Source organism: Coregonus lavaretus, assembly GCF_964263955.1.
Source record: "Coregonus lavaretus genome assembly, chromosome: 30".
NCBI classification, from domain to species: domain Eukaryota; kingdom Metazoa; phylum Chordata; class Actinopteri; order Salmoniformes; family Salmonidae; genus Coregonus; species Coregonus lavaretus.
This window is the reverse complement of record NC_140017.1, coordinates 22,975,982-22,996,735: the sequence shown is the minus strand read 5'-3', so window position 1 is coordinate 22,996,735 and position 20,754 is coordinate 22,975,982. Positions and strand designations below refer to the sequence as shown.

Genomic DNA, 20,754 nt, shown 5'->3' with positions numbered 1-20,754 from the left:
ACTGCCCTTGCCTTTTAATGAGGACTCAGCTCTTTTGCCAGTTCATTTCAACTGTTTTGAGGTCAGAGTCCTCTTTGCATTCACATTGCTATGTTTAGAAAGGAACCAAGATATTTTTCCAACATTCACTCAATGCACTCTGAGTGAAAGTACAGGACAAGCCATTCCATCCTACTGACATTTTGGAAGCTAATAGATTGCATTTGTTAAAAGATGAGACATAATACTTGCAATCATAAGAGAATATTAATGTGTACATATTATTGGTAACAGTTTAAATATCAGTAGAATAACTGCAGATGAAATAATACTGTAGTCCTAATTGAAAATTGTACACCCAAAGTAGGCTACTGCCCTTTCTAAGAGCTAGAAGGGATTTTGTACTTATGTTGTGATTCTCACCAAATATGTTGTTGTCTTCTTACACTATTCAAACCTCACAATCGAATGAACAGTTTATGAAGCTCTTCTGTAGAGAAACAATAACAAACAAATTGTCCCAACAACAACAAAAATGAGTAGATAGATTGCAACTCGCTTAATGTTACATAGTAACAACATAGTAATAATGGTTGAATAACATGTGAGAGGTCACTAGACCATTTGCCAATAGCATAAAAAAATAAATGTACGATTTGTGTGATTTCCCAATAGCAAAGCCCACACATTCAAATTAGCAACATGTTAGGCGTTGAGGCTGAGTGTGATATAAGTGTACATGACGATGAAGGGTTGTCTATACCAGCTGTGGATTGGACAGCGTTTCAAACTCTGACAGCCCCTGCTCTGAAGTCAGCCCCATCAAACAGAATAATTGTATTTGTATTTTTTTATCATCCAGATACATGCTAGTGCTTTTGTATCAAGGGTTCCCCATAGGGATTCAAGAGGGGCCTTCCCATCTATGCATTTCAAAAGACACAGCATTTATAGGAAGTTCTATTTCAGTCCTGTGTGTGAGGTAGAGCAGAATGATATAGATGCCATGAGAGAGAAAAAAACGCATGACATTTCAGGTGTTGACATTTTGAGTGCTCATAATGGCTGCATTGACGTGTCATCTTTCATCCTACTAGGATACCAAGTGTGTTTTGGTTACTGTGCAGCTACAGTGCATTCAGAAAGTATTCAGACCCCTTGACCTTTACCACATTTAGTTACGTTACAGCCTTATTCTAAAATTGATAAAATATTATTTTTTCCTCATCAATCTACACACAATACCCCATAATGACAAAGCAAAAACAGTTTTTTTGAAATGTTTACAAATGCATTACAAATAAAAAACAGAAATAGCTAATTTATATAAGTATTCAGACCCTTTGCTATGAAACTCGAAATTTTATTTTATTTATTTTTATTTCACCTTTATTTAACCAGGTAAGCCAGTTGAGAACAAGTTCTCATTTACAACTGCGACCTGGCCAAGATAAAGAAAAGCAGTGCGATAAAAACAACAACACAGAGTTACATATGGGGTAAAACAAAACAAAGTCAAAAATACAACAGAAAAATATATATACAGTGTGTGCAAATGTAGCAAGTTATGGAGGTAAGGCAATAAATATACCTATAGTGCAAAATAATTACAATTAGTATTAACACTGGAATGATAGATGTGCAAGAGATGATGTGCAAATAGAGATACTGGGGTACAAATGAGCAAAATAAATAACAATATAGGGATGAGGTAGTTGGGTGGGCTAATTTCAGATGGGCTGTGTACAGGTGCAGTGATCGGTAAGGTGCTCTGACAACTGATGCTTAAAGTTAGTGAGGGAGATAAGTGTCTCCAGCTTCAGAGATTTTTGCAGTTTGAGAGGGACTAGGGGCTCTACAGTGAAATTGTATAATAAGAACTAACCCAAACAGCAATAGGCAAGGCATATTGACAAGGGAGAGAGGCATTAAGCAATCACAGGTGTTATTAGGGAGAGCTAAGACAACAACTGGTAATAGCGATAAAGTTTGGGCTGAGGCTAAACAGAATAAACAGGACAGGGTACCGTGTAAAGGAACAGTCCAGCAGGCATCGGCTGTGCAGCTGAGTGATCATAAGGTCCAGTGAACAGCAATATGTGAGTCCGAGAGCAGTTCAAATTGATGCTTCAGCACAGCTAGCAGGGAGCACAGTTGTAGTTTGCGTGTGCTAGCGGGCCGGGGCTAGCAGATGGATCTTCGTGGTCGTCGCAACAGGAAGCCTGTTGAAACCACATCAGACGATTTCGTCGGCAAACCAGTCGTGTTGGATCGGCGGGGCTCAGTGTCAACACTAGGAGGTCCCGTCCGGTTGACAGAGAGGTAGATAGCCGGGAGATGGGCCTGAGGCTAGCTCAAGGCTAACTGGTGCTTGCTATGGGGCAATGGTAATTAGCCAACAACAGGTTGCAGCTAGCTAGCTGGTTGCGATGATCCGACGCTAGGGTCCAGTGATTCCGGCAGAAAGTCCGATAAGCTCTGGGTCGATAGCACACTGTGCAGACTGGCCGACGAATTGTCCAGGCTAGAGCTAGAGCTGGCTGGTGGATAGTGTAGGCCACGGACAATGGTGAAGACGCTAACGGTGACTAATAGCAAGTAGCCATTCAGTTGCAGCTACACTAGATTCAGCTTAAGGTTCTTGATGAAAGTTATGAAGAAATAATAGAATCCTTTCCACGTTGGGTGAGGCGGGTTGCAGGAAAGTATATTTAGTTAAAGAATGAAAAGTAAAATTGAGAAATATATACAAAATAGACAAAAAAAAACAAGAAACGGGATATTTACACTAGGACAATGAATAAAACCACGACCGCACTGCTACGCCATCTTGGATCAAATTGAGCTCAGGTGCATTCTGTTTCCATTGATAATCCGTGAGATGTCTCTACAACTTGATTGGAGTCCACCTGTGGTAAATTCAATTGATTGGACATGATTTGTAAAGGCACACACCCGTCTATATAAGGTCCCACAGTTGACAGTGCATGTAAGAGCAAAAACCAAGCCATGATGTTGAAGGAATTGTCCGTAGAGCTGCGAGACAGGATTGTGTCGAGGCACAGATCTGGGGAAGGGTACCAAAAAATGTCTGCAGCATTGAAGGTCCCCAAGAACACAGTGGCCTCATTTATTCTTAAATGGAAGAAGTTTGGAACCACCAAGACTCTTCCTAGAGCTGGCCGCCCGGCCAAACGGAGCAATCGGGGGACAAGGGCCTTGGTCAGGGAGGTGACCAAGATCCCGATGGTCACTCTGACAGAGCTCCAAAGTTCCTCTGTGGAGATGGGAGAACCTTCCAGAAGGACAACCATCTCTGCAGCACTCCACCAATCAGGCCTTTATGGTAGAGTGGCCAGACGGAAGCCACTCCTCAGTAAAAGGCACATGACAGCCCGCTTGAAGTTTGCCAAAAGGTACCTAAAGGACTCTCAGAGTATGAGAAACAAGATTCTCTGGTCTGATGAAACCAAGATTGAACTCTTTGGCCTGATTGCCAAGCTTCACGTCTGGAGGAAACCTGTCACCATCCCTACGGTGAAGCATTGTGGTGGCAGCATCATGCTGTGGGGAGGTTTTTCAGCAGAAGGGACTGGGAGACTAGTCAGGATCGAATGAAAGATGAACGGAGCAAAGTACAGAGTGTTCCTTGATGAAAACCTGCTCCAGAGCGCTCAGGACCTCAGACTGGGGCGAAGGTTCACCTTCCAACAGGACAACGACCCAAAGCACACAGCTAAGACAACACAGGAGTGGCTTCGGGACAAGTCTCTGAATGTCCTTGAGTGGCCCAGCCAGAGCCCGGACTTGAACCCGATTGAACATCTCTGGAGAGACCTGGAAATAGCTGTGCAGCAACGCTCCCCATCCAACCTGACAGAGCTTGAGAGGATTTGCAGAGAAGAATGGGAGAAACTCCCCAATTGTTTTAATTTTTTTATTTAACCTTTATTTAACCAGGTATGCCAGTTGAGAACAAGTTCTCATTTACAACTGCGACCTGGCCGAGATAAAGCAAAGCAGTGCAAAAAAACAACAACAACACAGAGTTACACATGGGATAAACAAAACATACAGTCAATAATACAATAGAAAATCTATATACAGTGTGTGCAAATGTAGTAGGTTATGGAGGGAAGGCAATATATAGGCCATAATGCAAAATAATTACTATTTAGTATTAACACTGGAGTGATAGATGTGCAGAAGATGATGTGCAAATAGAGATACTGGGGTGCAAATTAGCAAAATAAATAACAATATGGGGATGAGGTAGTTGGGTGGGCTAATTGCAGATGGGCTGTGTTCAGGTGCAGTGATCGGTAAGCTGCTCTGACAACTGATACTTAAAGTTAGTGAGGGAGATAAGAGTCTCCAGCTTCAGAGATTTTTGCAGTTCGTTCCAGTCATTAAAGGGTAGAGCTGCCGCTTTCAAGGAGCGAGACTCTGACCCGGACGCTTATAAGAAATCCCGCTATGCCCTCCGACGAACCATCAAACAGGCAAAGAGTCAATACAGGACTAAGATTGAATCGTACTACACCAGCTCTGACACTCGTCGGATGTGGCAGGGCTTGAAAACTATTACAGACTACAAAGGGAAGCACAGCCGCAAGCTGCCCAGTGACACAAGCCTACCTGACGAGCTAAACCACTTCTATGCTTGCTTCGAGGCAAGCAACACTGAAGCATGCATGAGAGCACCAGCTGTTCTGGATGACTATGTGATCATGCTCTCCGTAGCCAATGTGAGTAAGACTTTTAAGCAGGTCAACATTCACAAGGCCGCAGGGCCAGACGGATTATCAGGACGTGTGCTCCGAGCATGTGCTGACCAACTGGCAAGTGTCTTCACCAACATTTTCAACATGTACCTGATTGAGTCTGTAATACCAACATGTTTCAAGCAGACCACCATAGTCCCCGAGCCCAAGTACACTAAGATAACCTGCCTAAATGACTACCGACCCGTAGCACTGACCTCTGTAGCCATGAAGTGCTTTGAAAGGCTGGTCATGGCTCACATCAACACCATTATCCCAGAAACCCTAGACCCACTCCAATTTGCATACCGCCCCAACAGATCCACAGATGATGCAATCTCTATTGCACTCCACACTGCCCTTTCCCACCTGGACAAGAGGAACACCTACGTGAGAATGCTATTCATTGACTACAGCTCAGCGTTCAACACCATAGTGCCCTCAAAGCTCATCACTAAGATAAGGATCCTGGGACTAAACACCTCCCTCTGCAACTGGATCCTGGACTTCCTGACAGGCAGCCCCCAGGTGGTAAGGGTAGGTAACAACACATCTGCAACGCTGATCCTCAACACGGGGGCCCCTCAGGGGTGCGTGCTCAGTCCCCTCCTGTACTCCCTGTTCACCCAAGACTGCATGGCCAGGCATGACTCCAACACCATCATTAAGTTTACCAATGACACAACAGTGGTAGGCCTGATCACAGACAACGATGAGACAGCCAATAGGGAGGAGGTCAGAGACCTGGCTGTGTGGTGCCAGGATAACAACCTCTCCCTCAACGTGACCAAGACAAAGGAGATGATTGTGGACTACAGGAAAAAAAAGAGGACTGAGCACACCCCCATTCTCATTGACGGGGCTGTAGTGGAACAGGTTGAGAGCTTCAAGTTCCTTGGTGTCCACATCACCAACAAACTATCATGGTCCAAACACACCAAGACAGTCGTGAAGAGGGCACGACAAAGCCTATTCCCCCTCAGGAGACTGAAAAGATTTGGCATGGGTCCTCAGATCCTCAAAAAGTTATACAGCTGCACCATCGAGAGCATCCTGACTGGTTGCATCACCGCCTGGTATGGCAACTGCTCGGCCTCCGACCGCAAGGCACTACAGAGGGTAGTGCGTATGGCCCAGTATATCACTGGAGCCAAGCTTCCTGCCATCCAGGACCTCTATACCAGGCGGTGTCAGAGGAAGGCACGACAAGCGGTACCGGAGCGCCAAGTCTAGGTCCAAAAGGCTTCTCAACAGCTTCTACCCCCAAGCCATAAGACTCCTGAACAGCTAATCATGGCTACCTGGACTATTTGCACCCCCACCCCATCTTTTTACGCTGCTGCTACTCTGTTAATTATTTATGCATAGTCACTTTAACTCTACCCACATATACATATTACCTCAACTAGCCGGTGCCCCCACACATTGACTCTGCACCGGTACCCCACTGTATATAGCCTCCCTACTGTTATTTTATTTTACTTCTGCTCTTTTTTTCCTCAAATCTTTTTTGTTTTTGTTTTATTTTACTTTTTTATTTAAAAAAAAAATGCATTGTTGGTTAAGGGCTGTAAGTAAGCATTTCACTGTAATGTCTACACCTGTTGTATTCGGCGCAAGCGGCAAATACAAGTTGATTTGATTTGATTTGATTAGCAGCAGAGAACTGGAAGGAATGGCGGCCAAAGGAGGTGTTGGCTTTGTGGATCACCAGTGGGATATACCTGCTGGAGCGCATACTACGGGTGGGTGTTGCTATGGTGACCAATGAGCTAAGATAAGGCGGGGATTTACCTAGCAGAGATTTATAGACGACCTGGTGCCAGTGGGTTTGGCGACTAATATGTAGTGAGGGCCAGCCAATGAGAGCGTACAGGTCACAATGGTGGGTAGTATATGGGGCTTTGGTGACAAAACGGATGGCACTGTGATAGACTACATCCAATTTGCTGAGTAGAGTGTTGGAGGCTATTTTGTAAATTACATTGCCGAAGTCAAGGATCGGTAGGATAGTCCGTTTTACGAAGGCATGTTTGGCAGCATTAGTGAAGGAGGCTTTTTTTGTGTGCAAAAGCTTTGTATTGGAGGTGCTTAATGTGAGTCTGGAACAGTGGCGGCTCCTGAAAAAATTCTCAGGAGGGGCAATTTTTCTGATGATTTAGGTGACCTACACACATTTTAAAAAAGATATGTCCAGCAACAACATGAAGACAGGGGCAGCATATAAGTCAATACCAGAAGCATTTATTGACTGATCTGGGGAGATGGATTCCAGTTTCTGTGACAGATTATAAATAATCTCTGATGCCTTTGTTATATTAGCTTTTGGTTGAATGTACTGTCGTAGTAAATATATAATGTTATAGCTAAAATCTTGTGCATGACCCATTTTGTGTTGGGCCTTTGTATTCAATACAATGAACAAGAGTCCTATCTTGTCAGCCTTGTCAGCAGGTGGCTAAGGATAACACCCACGCCATAGGTCTCTCAGTTCTTCCAACTCACGAGTTCTTGCCCTGAGGACACACACACACACACCCACACACACACACACACACACACACACACACACATCATCACTGATAAACACACACACACACACACACATCATCACTGATAACAAACACACACACACACACACACACACACACACTGATAACAAACACACACACACACACACAAATCCTCTTCTCTTAGGCTGAACATCTGAAGACAGAGAACCCGACTCAGAGCCAATGCAACAGTGACACTAGCCTGGAGGTGACCTCGCCCAACTCATCAGGACCAATCAGAAGATCAGAACTACTAGATTCAACCTACTTCATTTTATTGTATAAAATGTCAGCACACAATGTTTAGGGGCTCTTCTGATAAACTCCCTACGAGTTTGACGAACGGGTCCGTGCACGCGATTCCAGATATCTTTACCTCTGAATAAACTGCCTTATATTATACAATTATCCACCTTGTCCAAAAGTCTCTACTTGGTCTCCGTTCTCCAGTAAACTTGTTTTATCAACAATAGTAAGGTTCAATGACACAGAAAGCAGTTCAATGTCGGGGTACAGAGTCGCTCTCTTACCAGGATCGCGGTCCGCTCTGACCAGGGTGAAGCCGGCCGGCTCCACCTCTCTGTCCGGGACTCTGTCATCCAGCCAAGTCTCCCAGCTGTATTGGGATTCCGCTGCCAGCAGCGTTTTCATTATTTAGTCCGTTCGTAGCGGGTATGTACACGATCAACAAGATCAGTCCAAAACCGAAGATCAGTCCAAAGCAGAATGTTTGCAGAATGTTTGTAAACTAAGTCTACAAATTAAAAACATAAAATAACGCCACACTGCAGGTCGCAACATAGACGCTGCTAGCCGCCATTGTCTTAGTTACGTTCAACGTTACGTCACGTATGACGAAAGCGCGTAAGTGCATGCCCACAGACACCCATAGAGAATGTATTGAAAGCTTTGAAATGTGAAAAAAATAGATTTTACATGACAGGCTATGAGAGACTTCTGGGCGATTTTCAACCTGACTGAAATCGCCCAAAAAACGGGCGGGCCATTTGAAGCACGACTTTAGCCTGATTTGACATTTAGTGGCTGGCAGATCAGACGTGAACACTGATAACTGCTGTTGCCGTGATATAATTGATTAGAAAAAAAATCCCTTCCTTTTCCCGTTTGGCAGTGCGTCGCCCATATCGCCCTATTGAACAAGCCGTCCCTGGTCTGGAAGGAGAGTTTACGGTCTAACCAGACACCTAGGTATTTGTAGTTGTCCACATATTCTAAGTCAGACCCGCCGAGAGTAGTGATTCTAGTCGGGTGGGCGGGTGCAAGCAGCGTTCGATTAAAGAGCATGCATTTAGCTTTACTAGAGTTTAAGAGCAGTTGGAGGCTACGGAAGGAGTGTTGTATGGCATTGAAGCTCGTTTGGAGGTTTGTTAACACAGTGTCCAATGAAGGGCCAGATGTATACAAAATCGTTTTGTCTGCGTAGAGGTGGATCTCAGAGTCACAACAGTAAGAGCGACATCATTGATATACACAGAGAATAGAGTTGGCCCGAGAATTGAACCATGTGGCACCCCCATAGAGACTGCCATAGGTCCAGACAACAGGCCCTCCGATTTGACACATTGAACTCTATCTGTGAAGTAGTTGGTGAACCAGACGAGGCAGTCATTTGAGAAACGAAGGCTATTTAGTCTGCCAATAAGAATGCAGTGATTGACAGAGTCGAAAGCGTTGGCCAGGTCGATGAAGACGGCTGCACAGTACTGTCTTTTATCGATCGCGGTTATAATATCGTTTAGGACCTTGAGCGTGGCTGAGGTGCACCCATGACCAGCTCGGAAACCAGATTGCATAGCGGAGAAGGTACGGTGGGATTCGAAATGGTCGGTGATCTGTTTGTTAACTTGGCTTTCAAATACTTTTGAAAGGCAGGGCAGGATGGATATAGGTCTGTAACAGTTTGGATCTAGAGTGTCACCCCCTTTGAAGAGGGGGATGACCGCGGCAGCTTTCCAATCTCTGGGGATCTCAGATGATACGAAAGAGAGGTTGAACAGGCTAGTAATAGGGGTTGCTACAACTTCTGCTGCTTATTTTAGAAAGAAAGGGTCCAGATTGTCCAGCCCAGCTGATTTGTAGGGGTCTAGATTTTGCAGCTATTTCAGAACATCAGCTATCTGAATTTGGATGAAGGAGAAGCTGGGGGGGGGGCATGGGCAAGTTGCAGCAGAGGGTGCAGAGCTGGTGGCCGGGGTAGGGGTAGCCAGGTGGAAAGCATGGCCAGCCATAGCAAAATGCTTATTGAAATTCTTGATTATCGTAGATTTATCGTTGGTGACAGTGTTTCCTAGCCTCAGTGCAGTGGGCAGCTGGGAGGAGGTGCTCTTATTCTCCATGGACTTTACAGTCTCCCAAATTTCTTTGGAGTTAGGGCTACAGGATCCACATTTCTGTTTGAAAAAGCTAGCCTTTGCTTTCCTAACTGATTGTGTACATTGGTTCCTGACTTTCCTCAAAAGTTGCATATTGCGGGGGCTGTTCGATGCTAATGCAGTACGCCACAGGATGTTTTTGTGCTGGTCAAGGGCAGTCAAGTCTGGGGTGAACCAGGGGCTATATCTGTTCTTAGTTCTGAATTTTTTGAATGGGGCATGCTAATTTAAGATGGAGAGGAAAGCACTTTTAAAGAACAACCAGGCATCCTCTACTGACGGAATGAGGTCAATATCCATCCAGGATACCCGGGCCAGGTCAATTAGAAAGGCCTGCTCGCTGAAGTGTTTTAGGGAGTGTTTGACAGTGATGAGGGGTGGTCGTTTGACCGCGGACCCATTACGGACGCAGGGCATGAGGCAGTGATCGCTGAGATCCTGGTTGAAGACAGCGGAGGTGTATTTAGAGGGTAAATTAGTCAGGATGATATTTATGAGGGTGCCCATGTTTACGGATTTAGGGTTGTACCTGGTAGTTTCCTTGATAATTTGTGAGAGATTGAGGGCATCTAGTTTAGATTGTAGGACGGCCGGGATGTTAAGCATATCCCAGTTTAGGTCACCAAGCAGTACGAACTCTGAGGATAGATGGGGGGCAATCAATTCACATATGGTGTCCAGGGCACAGCTGGGGGCTGAGGGGGGTCTGTAGCAAGCGGCAACAGTGAGATACTTATTTCTGGAAAGGTGGATTTTTAGAAGTAGAAGCTCAAACTGTTTGGGCACAGACCTGTATAGTATGATAGAGCTCTGCAGGCTATCTCTACAGTAGATTGCAACTCCGCCCCCTTTGGCAGTTCTATCTAGACGGAAAATGTTGTAGTTGGGGATGAACATTTCTTTTTTGGTGGCCCTCCTAAGCCAGGATTCAGACACAGCTAGAACATCAGGGTTGGCGGAGTGTGCTAACGCAGTGAATAACTCAAACTTAGGGAGGAGGCTTCTGATGTTAACATTCAAGAAACCAAGGCTTTTACGGTTACAGAAGTCAACAAATGATAGCGCCTGGGGAGTAGGAGTGATACTGGGGGCTACAGGGCCTAGGTTAACCTCTACATCACCAGAGCGGCAGAGGAGGAGTAGAATAAGGATACGGCTAAAGGCTTTAAGAACTGGTCTTCTAGTACGTTGGGTACAGAGAATAAAAGGGGCAGATTTCCTGGGCGTTGTAGAATAGATTCAGGGCATTATATACAGACAAGGATATGGAAGGACATGAGTACAGTGGAGGTAAACCTAAGCATTGGGTAAAGATGAAAGAGATACAGTGAGGGAAAAAAGTATTTGATCCCCTGCTGATTTTGTACGTTTGCCCACTGACAAAGAAATGATCAGTCTATAATTTAAATGGTAGGTTTATTTGAACAGTGAGAGACAGAATAACAACAAAAAAATCCAGAAAAACGCATGTCAAAAATGTTATAAATTGATTTGCATTTTATTGAGGGAAATATGTATTTGACCCCCTCTCAATCAGAAAGATTTATGGCTCCCAAGTGTCTTTTATACAGGTAACGAGCTGAGATTAGGAGCACACTCTTAAAGGGAGTGCTCCTAATCTCAGTTTGTTAGCTGTATAAAAGAGACCTGTCCACAGAAGCAATCAATCAATCAGATTCCAAACTCTCCACCATGGCCAAGACCAAAGAGCTCTCCAAGGATGTCAGGGACAAGATTGTAGACCTACACAAGGCTGGAATGGGCTACAAGACCATCGCCAAGCAGCTTGGTGAGAAGGTGACAACAGTTGGTGCGATTATTCGCAAATGGAAGAAACACAAAATAACTGTCAATCTCCCTCCGCCTGGGGCTCCATGCAAGATCTCACCTTGTGGAGTTGCAATGATCATGAGAATGGTGAGGAATCAGCACAGAACTACACGGGAGGATCTTGTCAATGATCTCAAGGAAGCTGGGACCATAGTCACCAAGAAAACAATTGGTAACACATTACGCCGTGAAGGACTGAAATCCTGCAGCGCCCGCAAGGTCCCCCTGCTCAAGAAAGCACATATACAGGGCCATCTGAAGTTTGCCAATGAATATCTGAATGATTCAGAGGAGAACTAGGTGAAAGTGTTGTGGTCAGATGAGACCAGAATCGAGCTCTTTGGCATCAACTCAACTCGCCGTGTTTGGAGGAGGAGGAATGCTGCCTATGACCCCAAGAACACCATCCCCACCGTCAAACATGGAGGTGGAAACATTATGCTTTGGGGGTGTTTTTCTGCTAAGGGGACAGGACAACTTCACCGCATCAAAGGGACGATGGACGGGGCCATGTACCGTCAAATCTTGGGTGAGAACCTCCTTCCCTCAGCCAGGGCATTGAAAATGAGTCGTGGATGGGTTTTCCAGCATGACAATGACCCAAAACACACGGCCAAGGCAACAAAGGAGTGGCTCAAGAAGAAGCACATTAAGGTCCTGGAGTGGCCTAGCCAGTCTCCAGACCTTAATCCCATAGAAAATATGTGGAGGGAGCTGAAGGTTCGAGTTGCCAAACGTCAGCCTCAAAACCTTAATGACTTGGAGAAGATCTGCAAAGAGGAGTGGAACAAAATCCCTCCTCAAATGTGTGCAAACCTGGTGGCCAACTACAAGAAACGTCTGACCTCTGTGATTGCCAACAAGGGTTTTGCCACCAAGTACTAAGTAATGTTTTGCAGAAGGGTCAAATACTTATTTCCCTCATTAAAATGCAAATCAATTTATAACATTTTTGACATGTGTTTTTCTGGATTTTTTTGTTGTTATTCTGTCTCGCACTGTTCAAATAAACCTCCCATTAAAATTATAGACTGATCATGTCTTTGTCAGTGGGCAAACGTACAAAATCAGCAGGGGATCAAATACTTTTTTCCCTGACTGTAGCATCACTGGAGGCACCGATTGAGCCTGTCTCCGCGTGTATGGGGGGTGGGACAAAGGAGCTATCTGAGGCAGGTTGAGCGGGACTGGGGGCTGTACAGTGAAATTGTATAATAAGAACTAACCGAAACAGCAATAGGCAAGGCATATTGACATGGGAGAGAGGCATAAAGCAATCACAGGTGTTATTCGAGAGAGCTAAGACAACAACTGGTAATGGCAACGAAAGTTTTGGCTGAGGCTAAACAGATAAACAGGACAGATAAACAGAATGGGGTACCGTGTAAAGGAACAGTCCAGCAGGCATCAGCTGTGTAGCTGAGTGATCATAAGGTCCAGTGAACAGCAAAAGGTGAGTCCAGGAGTAGTTCGATGGCTGCTACAGCACAGGCTAGCAGGAGGCACGGCTGTTGATTGTGTGTGCTAGCGGTGGCTAGCACACGCATTGCGTGTGCAATGCCCTGGCTGAGGGAAGGAGGTTCTCACCCAAGATTTGATGGTACATGGCCCCGTCCATTGTCCCTTTGATGCGGTGAAGTTGTCCTGTCCCCTTAGCAGAAAAACACCCCCAAAGCATAATGTTTCCACCTCCATGTTTGACGGTGAGGATGGTGTTCTTGGGGTCATAGGCAGCATTCCTCCTCCTCCAAACACAGCGAATTGAGTTGATGCCAAAGAGCTCCATTTTGGTCTCATCTTACCACAACACTTTCACCCAGTTCTCCTCTGAATCATTCAGATGTTCATTGGCAAACATCAGACGGCCCTGTATACAGTGGGGAAAAAAAGTATTTAGTCAGCCACCAATTGTGCAAGTTCTCCCACTTAAAAAGATGAGAGAGGCCTGTAATTTTCATCATAGGTACACGTCAACTATGACAGACAAAATGAGGGAAAAAAATCCAGAAAATCACATTGTAGGATTTTTAATGAATTTATTTGCAAATTATGGTGGAAAATAAGTATTTGGTCAATAACAAACGTTTCTCAATACTTTGTTATATACCCTTTGTTGGCAATGACACAGGTCAAACGTTTTCTGTAAGTCTTCACAAGGTTTTCACACACTGTTGCTGGTATTTTGGCCCATTCCTCCATGCAGATCTCCTCTAGAGCAGTGATGTTTTGGGGCTGTCACTGGGCAACACAGACTTTCAACTCCCTCCAAAGATTTTCTATGGGGTTGAGATCTGGAGACTGGCTAGGCCACTCCAGGACCTTGAAATGCTTCTTACGAAGCCACTCCTTCGTTGCCCGGGCGGTGTGTTTGGGATCATTGTCATGCTGAAAGACCCAGCCACGTTTCATCTTCAATGCCCTTGCTGATGGAAGGAGGTTTTCACTCAAAATCTCACGATACATGGCCCCATTCATTCTTTCCTTTACACGGATCAGTCGTCCTGGTCCCTTTGCAGAAAAACAGCCCCAAAGCATGATGTTTCCACCCCCATGCTTCACAGTAGGTATGGTGTTCTTTGGATGCAACTCAGCATTCTTTGTCCTCCAAACATGACAAGTTGAGTTTTTACCAAAAAGTTATATTTTGGTTTCATCTGACCATATGACATTCTCCCAATCCTCTTCTGGATCATCCAATTGCTCTCTAGCAAACTTCAGACGGACCTGGACATGTACTGGCTTAAGCAGGGGGACACGTCTGGCACTGCAGGATTTGAGTCCCTGGCGGCGTAGTGTGTTACTGATGGTAGGCTTTGTTACTTTGGTCCCAGCTCTCTGCAGGTCATTCACTAGGTCCCCCCGTGTGGTTCTGGTATTTTTGCTCACTGTTCTTGTGATCATTTTGACCCCACGGGGTGAGATATTGCGTGGAGCCCCAGATCGAGGGAGATTATCAGTGGTCTTGTATGTCTTCCATTTCCTAATAATTGCTCCCACAGTTGATTTCTTCAAACCAAGCTGCTTACCTATTGCAGATTCAGTCTTCCCAGCATGGTGCAGGTCTACAATTTAGTTTCTGGTGTCCTTTGACAGCTCTTTGGTCTTGGCCATAGTGGAGTTTGGAGTGTGACTGTTTGAGGTTGTGGACAGGTGTCTTTTATACTGATAACAAGTTCAAACAGGTGCCATTAATACAGGTAACGAGTGGAGGACAGAGGAGCCTCTTAAAGAAGAAGTTACAGGTCTGTGAGAGCCAGAAATCTTGCTTGTTTGTAGGTGACCAAATACTTATTTTCCACCATAATTTGCAAATAAATTCATTAAAAATCCTACAATGTGATTTTCTGGATTTTCTTTTCTCAATTTGTCTGTCATAGTTGACGTGTACCTATGATGAAAATTACAGGCCTCTCTCATCTTTTTAAGTGGGAGAACTTGCACAATTGGTGGCTGACTAAATACTTTTTTTCCCCACTGTATGTGCTTTCTTGAGCAGGGGGACCTTGCGGGCGCTGCAGGATTTCAGTCCTTCACGGCGTAGTGTGTTACCAATTGTTTTATTGGTGACTATGGTCCCAGCTGCCTTGAGATCATTGACAAGATCCTCCCGTGTAATTCTGGGCTGATTCCTCACCGTTCTCATGATCATTGCAACTCCACGAGGTGAGATCTTGCATGGAGCCCCAGGCCGAGGGAGATTGACAGTTATTTTGTGTTTCTTCCATTTGCGAATAATCGCACCAACTGTTGTCACCTTCTCACCAAGCTGCTTGGCGATGGTCTTGTAGCCCATTCCAGCCTTGTGTAGGTCTACAATCTTGTCCCTGACATCCTTGGAGAGCTCTTTGGTCTTGGCCATGGTGGAGAGTTTGGAATCTGATTAATTGATTGCTTCTGTGGACAGGTGTCTTTTATACAGGTAACAAGCTGAGATTATGAGCACTCCCTTTAAGAGCGTGCTCCTAATCTCAGCTCGTTACCTGTATAAAATACATCTGGGAGCCAGAAATCTTTCTGATTGAGAGGGGGTCAAATACTTAATTCGTTTTTCTGGATTTTTTTGTTGTTATTCTGTCTCTCACTGTTCAAATAAACCTACCATTAAAATTATAGACTGATCATTTCTTTGCCAGTGGGCAAATGTACAAAATCAGCAGGGGATCAAATACTTTTTTCCCTCACTGTATTATCGATCTCAGGACTGGTGTCCTCCTGTTATTGGATAGGTTAAAGCCTGGTGTAATTGAGCTATGCTGTAAAATAAAGTAAATAAAATGTACCTCAGTCTATTGTGCTCTAGCAAAGGCCCAACGGTGTGATGCACGATGGGGGATTAAGATGCATTTACCATTTATCCAAACACTGGTGGGCTGGCTATCGATCCAGGATGCCTCTTTTACACCCACAGGAAATCAATTGTATCACGCACACACACACACACACACACACACACACACACACACACACACACACTATATCATTTTCTTACCCACAATCCCCCTGAGGATAGGCTAACTACTGTTTATTACTTATTTGTCGACCCATGTTGGGCAAATTCTGAGGTGCTGGGAACTGGGGCTGTTGTTCCGACTTGAATGTATTACAATTCTGCTGAAGACAGGCCGTTGCTGGATGCAGCACAGAGAAGAGAACAAGGCCAAGTGGGAGTTAGTGTTGAGTCTAATCTGAGGGCCCTTTCCCATCCTGTGTTCATTAGGTAGAAACCTTCACTTCCAACGCCTTTCACTTCCAACTGCCTTTTATGTCTGTCTGCCCAGAAAGAGAATGAGCGAGGGGGTGGTAGACGGGACTTTTCTCCTCTCCTTCTCAGTGGATCCGATTAACTGTCCCCTTCTACGTGGAGAGGCTCATGTGAAGACCAGGTCAGCCACAGAGAGAGACGACCTCCAAACCTGTGCTGCTGTAGGGTTTATAGCCACCCACTCCAACTGCAGTCATGCCCCTTTCACACTGTATTAATCTCCCACGGCTACATGAGAGTAATCAGACAGTCACCAGTCTACCCGTAAACCAAGAGTAATCCATATACTTAAAATTGAGAGGTGAAGGTGGAGGTATACTACATTTCAACAAAATAACATGTTTTCACTTTCCACAGAATCCAAAGACACACTGAGATCTTCCTCCCTTATCAATAATGCTGGGTTCTCTAGGAAACCCTGTAGGCCAAAATACAGCATTACACTATCAATGCACTCAATACACAGGACAGGATATGAACTGAGTGTAGTGGGTGATTTTGGACAGAGTCAGGTGCAGGAGGGGAAATCACAGAATGTATGGTTTATTCAGGAACACAGCGGTATGCAGCAATGCGTAAAACACTTGTCACGGTTTCGGCCGAGGCTGCTCCTCCTCCTTGCTCGGGCAGGCTTCGGCGGTCGTCGTCCCCGGAATACTAGCTGCCACCGTTGGATGTTTCATGTTCGTTTGGTTTTGTCTTGATGTTGTACACCTGTTTCCAGTTAGTGTTCATTAGTGTCCTATTTAGTTCTCGTTGTGTGTGTCAGGTGTTGTGTGTGATTGCGCTTCTGTTTGGTGTTCTGTGCTACCTGTTTCCCTCCGTTGTTTTGGAGAGGGTTTTTCGCACATGTTAGTGCGCCTTTTGTTTGACGCCTGTGTGCGCCTTTATTTCGCCTCCGGGCTTGTTGAGCTCGTGTACTAAGTGAATATTTCACTAAAGTCTTTTGGACTTAGTTTCTGCGTCCTGCGCTTGATTCCTGCACCACACCCACCTACAGCACCCGTGACAGAATCACACACCTTATCAATGGAATCAGCAGGAGCAACAGCCGCACCTGAGTCACTGGAGGAGCATGTCCGCGGCCAGGATGACCAGATCAGACAACTGGGGACCGCTCTACAGGATGTCATCAACACCCTGCACCGATGGGAGTCCAGAGGGGTACCCACACCTCCACCTACCTTGCCACCACCATCGGTCGGTCCACCAGTCCCAGATCCGGAACCCAGTGGGATTCGGCTCTCGCTCCCGAGGGCGTATGACGGCACAGCTGCCGGGTGTCAGGGGTTCCTCCTGCAGGTGGAGCTCTACCTGGCCACTGTACACCCGGTGCCCTCGGGACACGAGAGCGTTTCCACTCTCATCTCCTGTCTCACGGGCAAGGCGTTGGAATGGGCCAACGCCGAGTGGAGGAGGATAGACGCCACCACCATCTCCTACGCGGAGTTCTCCCGTCGCTTCAAGGCCGTGTTCGACCATCCACCTGAGGGCAAAGCGGCGTCTATTCTACCTTAGACAGGGGAGGAGGAGCGCACAGGCGTTCGCACTGGAGTTCCGGACTCTAGCGGCAGACGCAGGGTGGAATGAACGGGCCCTCATCGATCATTTTCGATGTAGCCTACGGGAGGACGTTCAACGTGAGTTGGCCTGCAGGGACACCAATTTCACCTTCGACCAGTTGGTCGACATGTCCATCCGTCTGGACACCCTGCTGGCCACCCGTGGACGTCCCGAGTGGGGTCCGTCCATTCCACCCTCCAGCACCTCCGAGCCGAGCCCTATGGAGCTCGGGGGTGCTGGCGCTAGAGAAAGGAGGAGAAGGAGCCGGAGGGGGCCTGTCCCCTGCACCAATTGCGGTCGTGGAGGGCACACTGCGGCCAGGTGCTGGGGAGGGTCTCCAGGAGGAGGAGACAACAGGCCACGCACTGGGGAGCATTCCCAGGTGAGTAGACGCCCCACTTACCCAGAGCTCTCTGTTGTGCACTTTTGTATACCTGTTCGTTTTCCACAGGTTGCACCTCATTCCCAGCATAAGGCGCTAGTAGATTCAGGTGCAGCTGGGAATTTTGTTGATCGGAAGTTTTGTTTAGATTTAGGGATTCCCCTCCTGCCTGTTGACAAGCCTTTTCCCGTTCATGCTTTAGATGGCCGCCCGTTGGGGTCGGGGTTGATTAGGGAAATCACAGCGCCACTTAGGATGTGTGCGCAGGGGGGTCATGAGGAGACTATACAGCTAAATCTGATCGACTCTCCTGCGTACCCGGTGGTGCTGGGAATTCCCTGGTTAAGTACCCATAACCCTGCCATTTCGTGGCAACAGAGAGCTCTCAATGGGTGGTCTGCTCAGTGTGAGGGGCGATATCTGGGTGTTTCCGTGGGGGCGACTTCGGTGGAAAGCACAGGGGCGGAGTTTAGGTGGCGTGCCGGACCGTTGAGAGAGTACGGCCCCTATACCGGCCTCAGACGCGTCCACCTCGACCTACTCAGGCCCTTAAGGTGTGGAGGCATTGGCTTGAGGGGGCTCAACACCCTTTCCTCATTTTGACTGACCATCGGAACCTGGAGTACATCCGGGCAGCGAGGAGACTGAACCCTCGCCAGGCTCGATGGAGTATGTTTCTCGCCAGGTTCGTATTTAAAATCACGTACATCCCTGGGTCCCAGAACGGTAAGGCAGATGCTCTGTCCCGGCGGTATGACACGGAGGAGAGGTCCGTTGAGCCTACTCCCATACTACCGGCGTCTTGTCTAGTGGCACTGGTTGTGTGGGAGGTCGATGCTGAAATCGAGCGGGCGTTGCTTGCCGACCCTAGCCCTCCACAGTGTCCTGTGGGTCGGAAGTACGTTCCGCTCGAGGTTCGGGATCGACTCATTTACTGGGCTCACACGTCACCCTCCTCTGGACATCGGGGTATTGGCCGGACAGTGCATTGTCTTAGCACTAAGTACTGGTGGCCCACGTTAGCCAGGGATGTGAGGGTTTATGTCTCCTCCTGCTCGGTGTGCGCCCAGTGTAAGGCGCCCAGACACTTGCCCAGGGGTAAGTTACAACCCCTGCTCGTTCCACAACGACCCTGGTCCCACCTCTCAGTGGATTTTGTGACAGACCTTCCCCCCTCGCAGGGGAATACCACCATCCTGGTCGTTGTGGACCGGTTCTCTAAGGCCTGTCGTCTTCTCCCTATGTCGGGTCTTCCTACTGCCCTACAGACCGCACAGGCACTATTTACCCATGTCTTCCGGCATTACGGGGTACCCGAGGATATAGTGTCTGATCGAGGCCCCCAGTTTACGTCCCGAGTCTGGAGAGCGTTCATGGAGCGTTTGGGGGTCTCGGTGAGCCTTACCTCGGGGTACCACCCGGAGAGCAATGGGCAGGTAGAACGAGTCAACCAGGATGTGGGTAGGTTTCTGAGGTCGTATTGCCAGGACCGGCCGGAGGAGTGGGCTCGGTATATTCCCTGGGCGGAGATGGCCCAAAACTCTCTCCGCCACTCCTCTACCAACCTAACCCCCTTCCAATGTGTGTTAGGTTACCTGCCGGTTCTGGCACCTTGGCAGCAGAGCCAGATCGAGGCCCCTGCGGTGGATGATTGGGTGAGGCGCTCGGAGGAGACGTGGAACGCTGCACACGTCCATCTGCAGCGGGCCATCCGTCGACACAAGGCGAGCGCCGATCTCCACCGCAGTGAGGGGCCGGTGTACGCACCTGGAGATCGAGTCTGGCTCTCGACCAGAAACCTGCCCCTCCGCCTGCCCTGCCGGAAGCTGGGTCGGCGGTTTGTGGGGCCTTTTAAAGTCCTGAGAAGACTGAAATAGGTGTGTTATAGGTTACATCTGCCTATTGAATATAAGAATATTAACCCCTCGTTCCATGTGTCTCTTCTCAGGCCGGTGGTAGCGGGTCCACTCCAGGAAGGTGAGATAGGAGAGACTCCTCCGCCCCCACTGGACATCGAGGGGGCTCCGGCGTACACCGTTCGGTCCATCTTGGACTTGAGACGTCGGATGGGGTGTCTCCAGTATCTCGTGGAGTGGGAGGGGTACGGCCCGGAGGAACGGTGCTGGGTGCCGCGGAGGGACATCCTAGACCCGTCTCTCCTGTCGGAGTTCCACCGGGGGCATCCCGCGCGCCCTGCTCCGCGTCCTCCTGGTCGTCCCCGAGGCCGGGGGGGGTACTGTCACGGTTTCGGCCGAGGCTGCTCCTCCTCCTTGCTCGGGCAGGCTTCGGCGGTCGTCGTCCCTGGAGTACTAGCTGCCACCGTTGGATGTTTCATGTTCGTTTGGTTTTGTCTTGATGTTGTACACCTGTTTCCAGTTAGTGTTCATTAGTGTCCTATTTAGTTCTCGTTGTGTGTGTCAGGTGTTGTGTGTGATTGCGCTTCTGTTTGGTTTTCTGTGCTACGTGTTTCCCTCCGTTGTTTTGGAGAGGGTTTTTCGCACATGTTAGTGCGCCTTTTGTTTGACGCCTG

The 20,754-nt window shown here is 47.3% G+C and overlaps 1 pseudogene across 1 annotated transcript in view; it reads right to left on the bottom strand.

Annotated features, from left to right (window-relative positions):
• The window catches only part of LOC311106163 (S-adenosyl-L-methionine-dependent tRNA 4-demethylwyosine synthase TYW1-like), a 144,234-nt pseudogene that overhangs the window by 85,172 nt on the left and 38,308 nt on the right, over window positions 1-20,754 (bottom strand). The gene's annotated exons all lie outside the window — the stretch shown is intronic.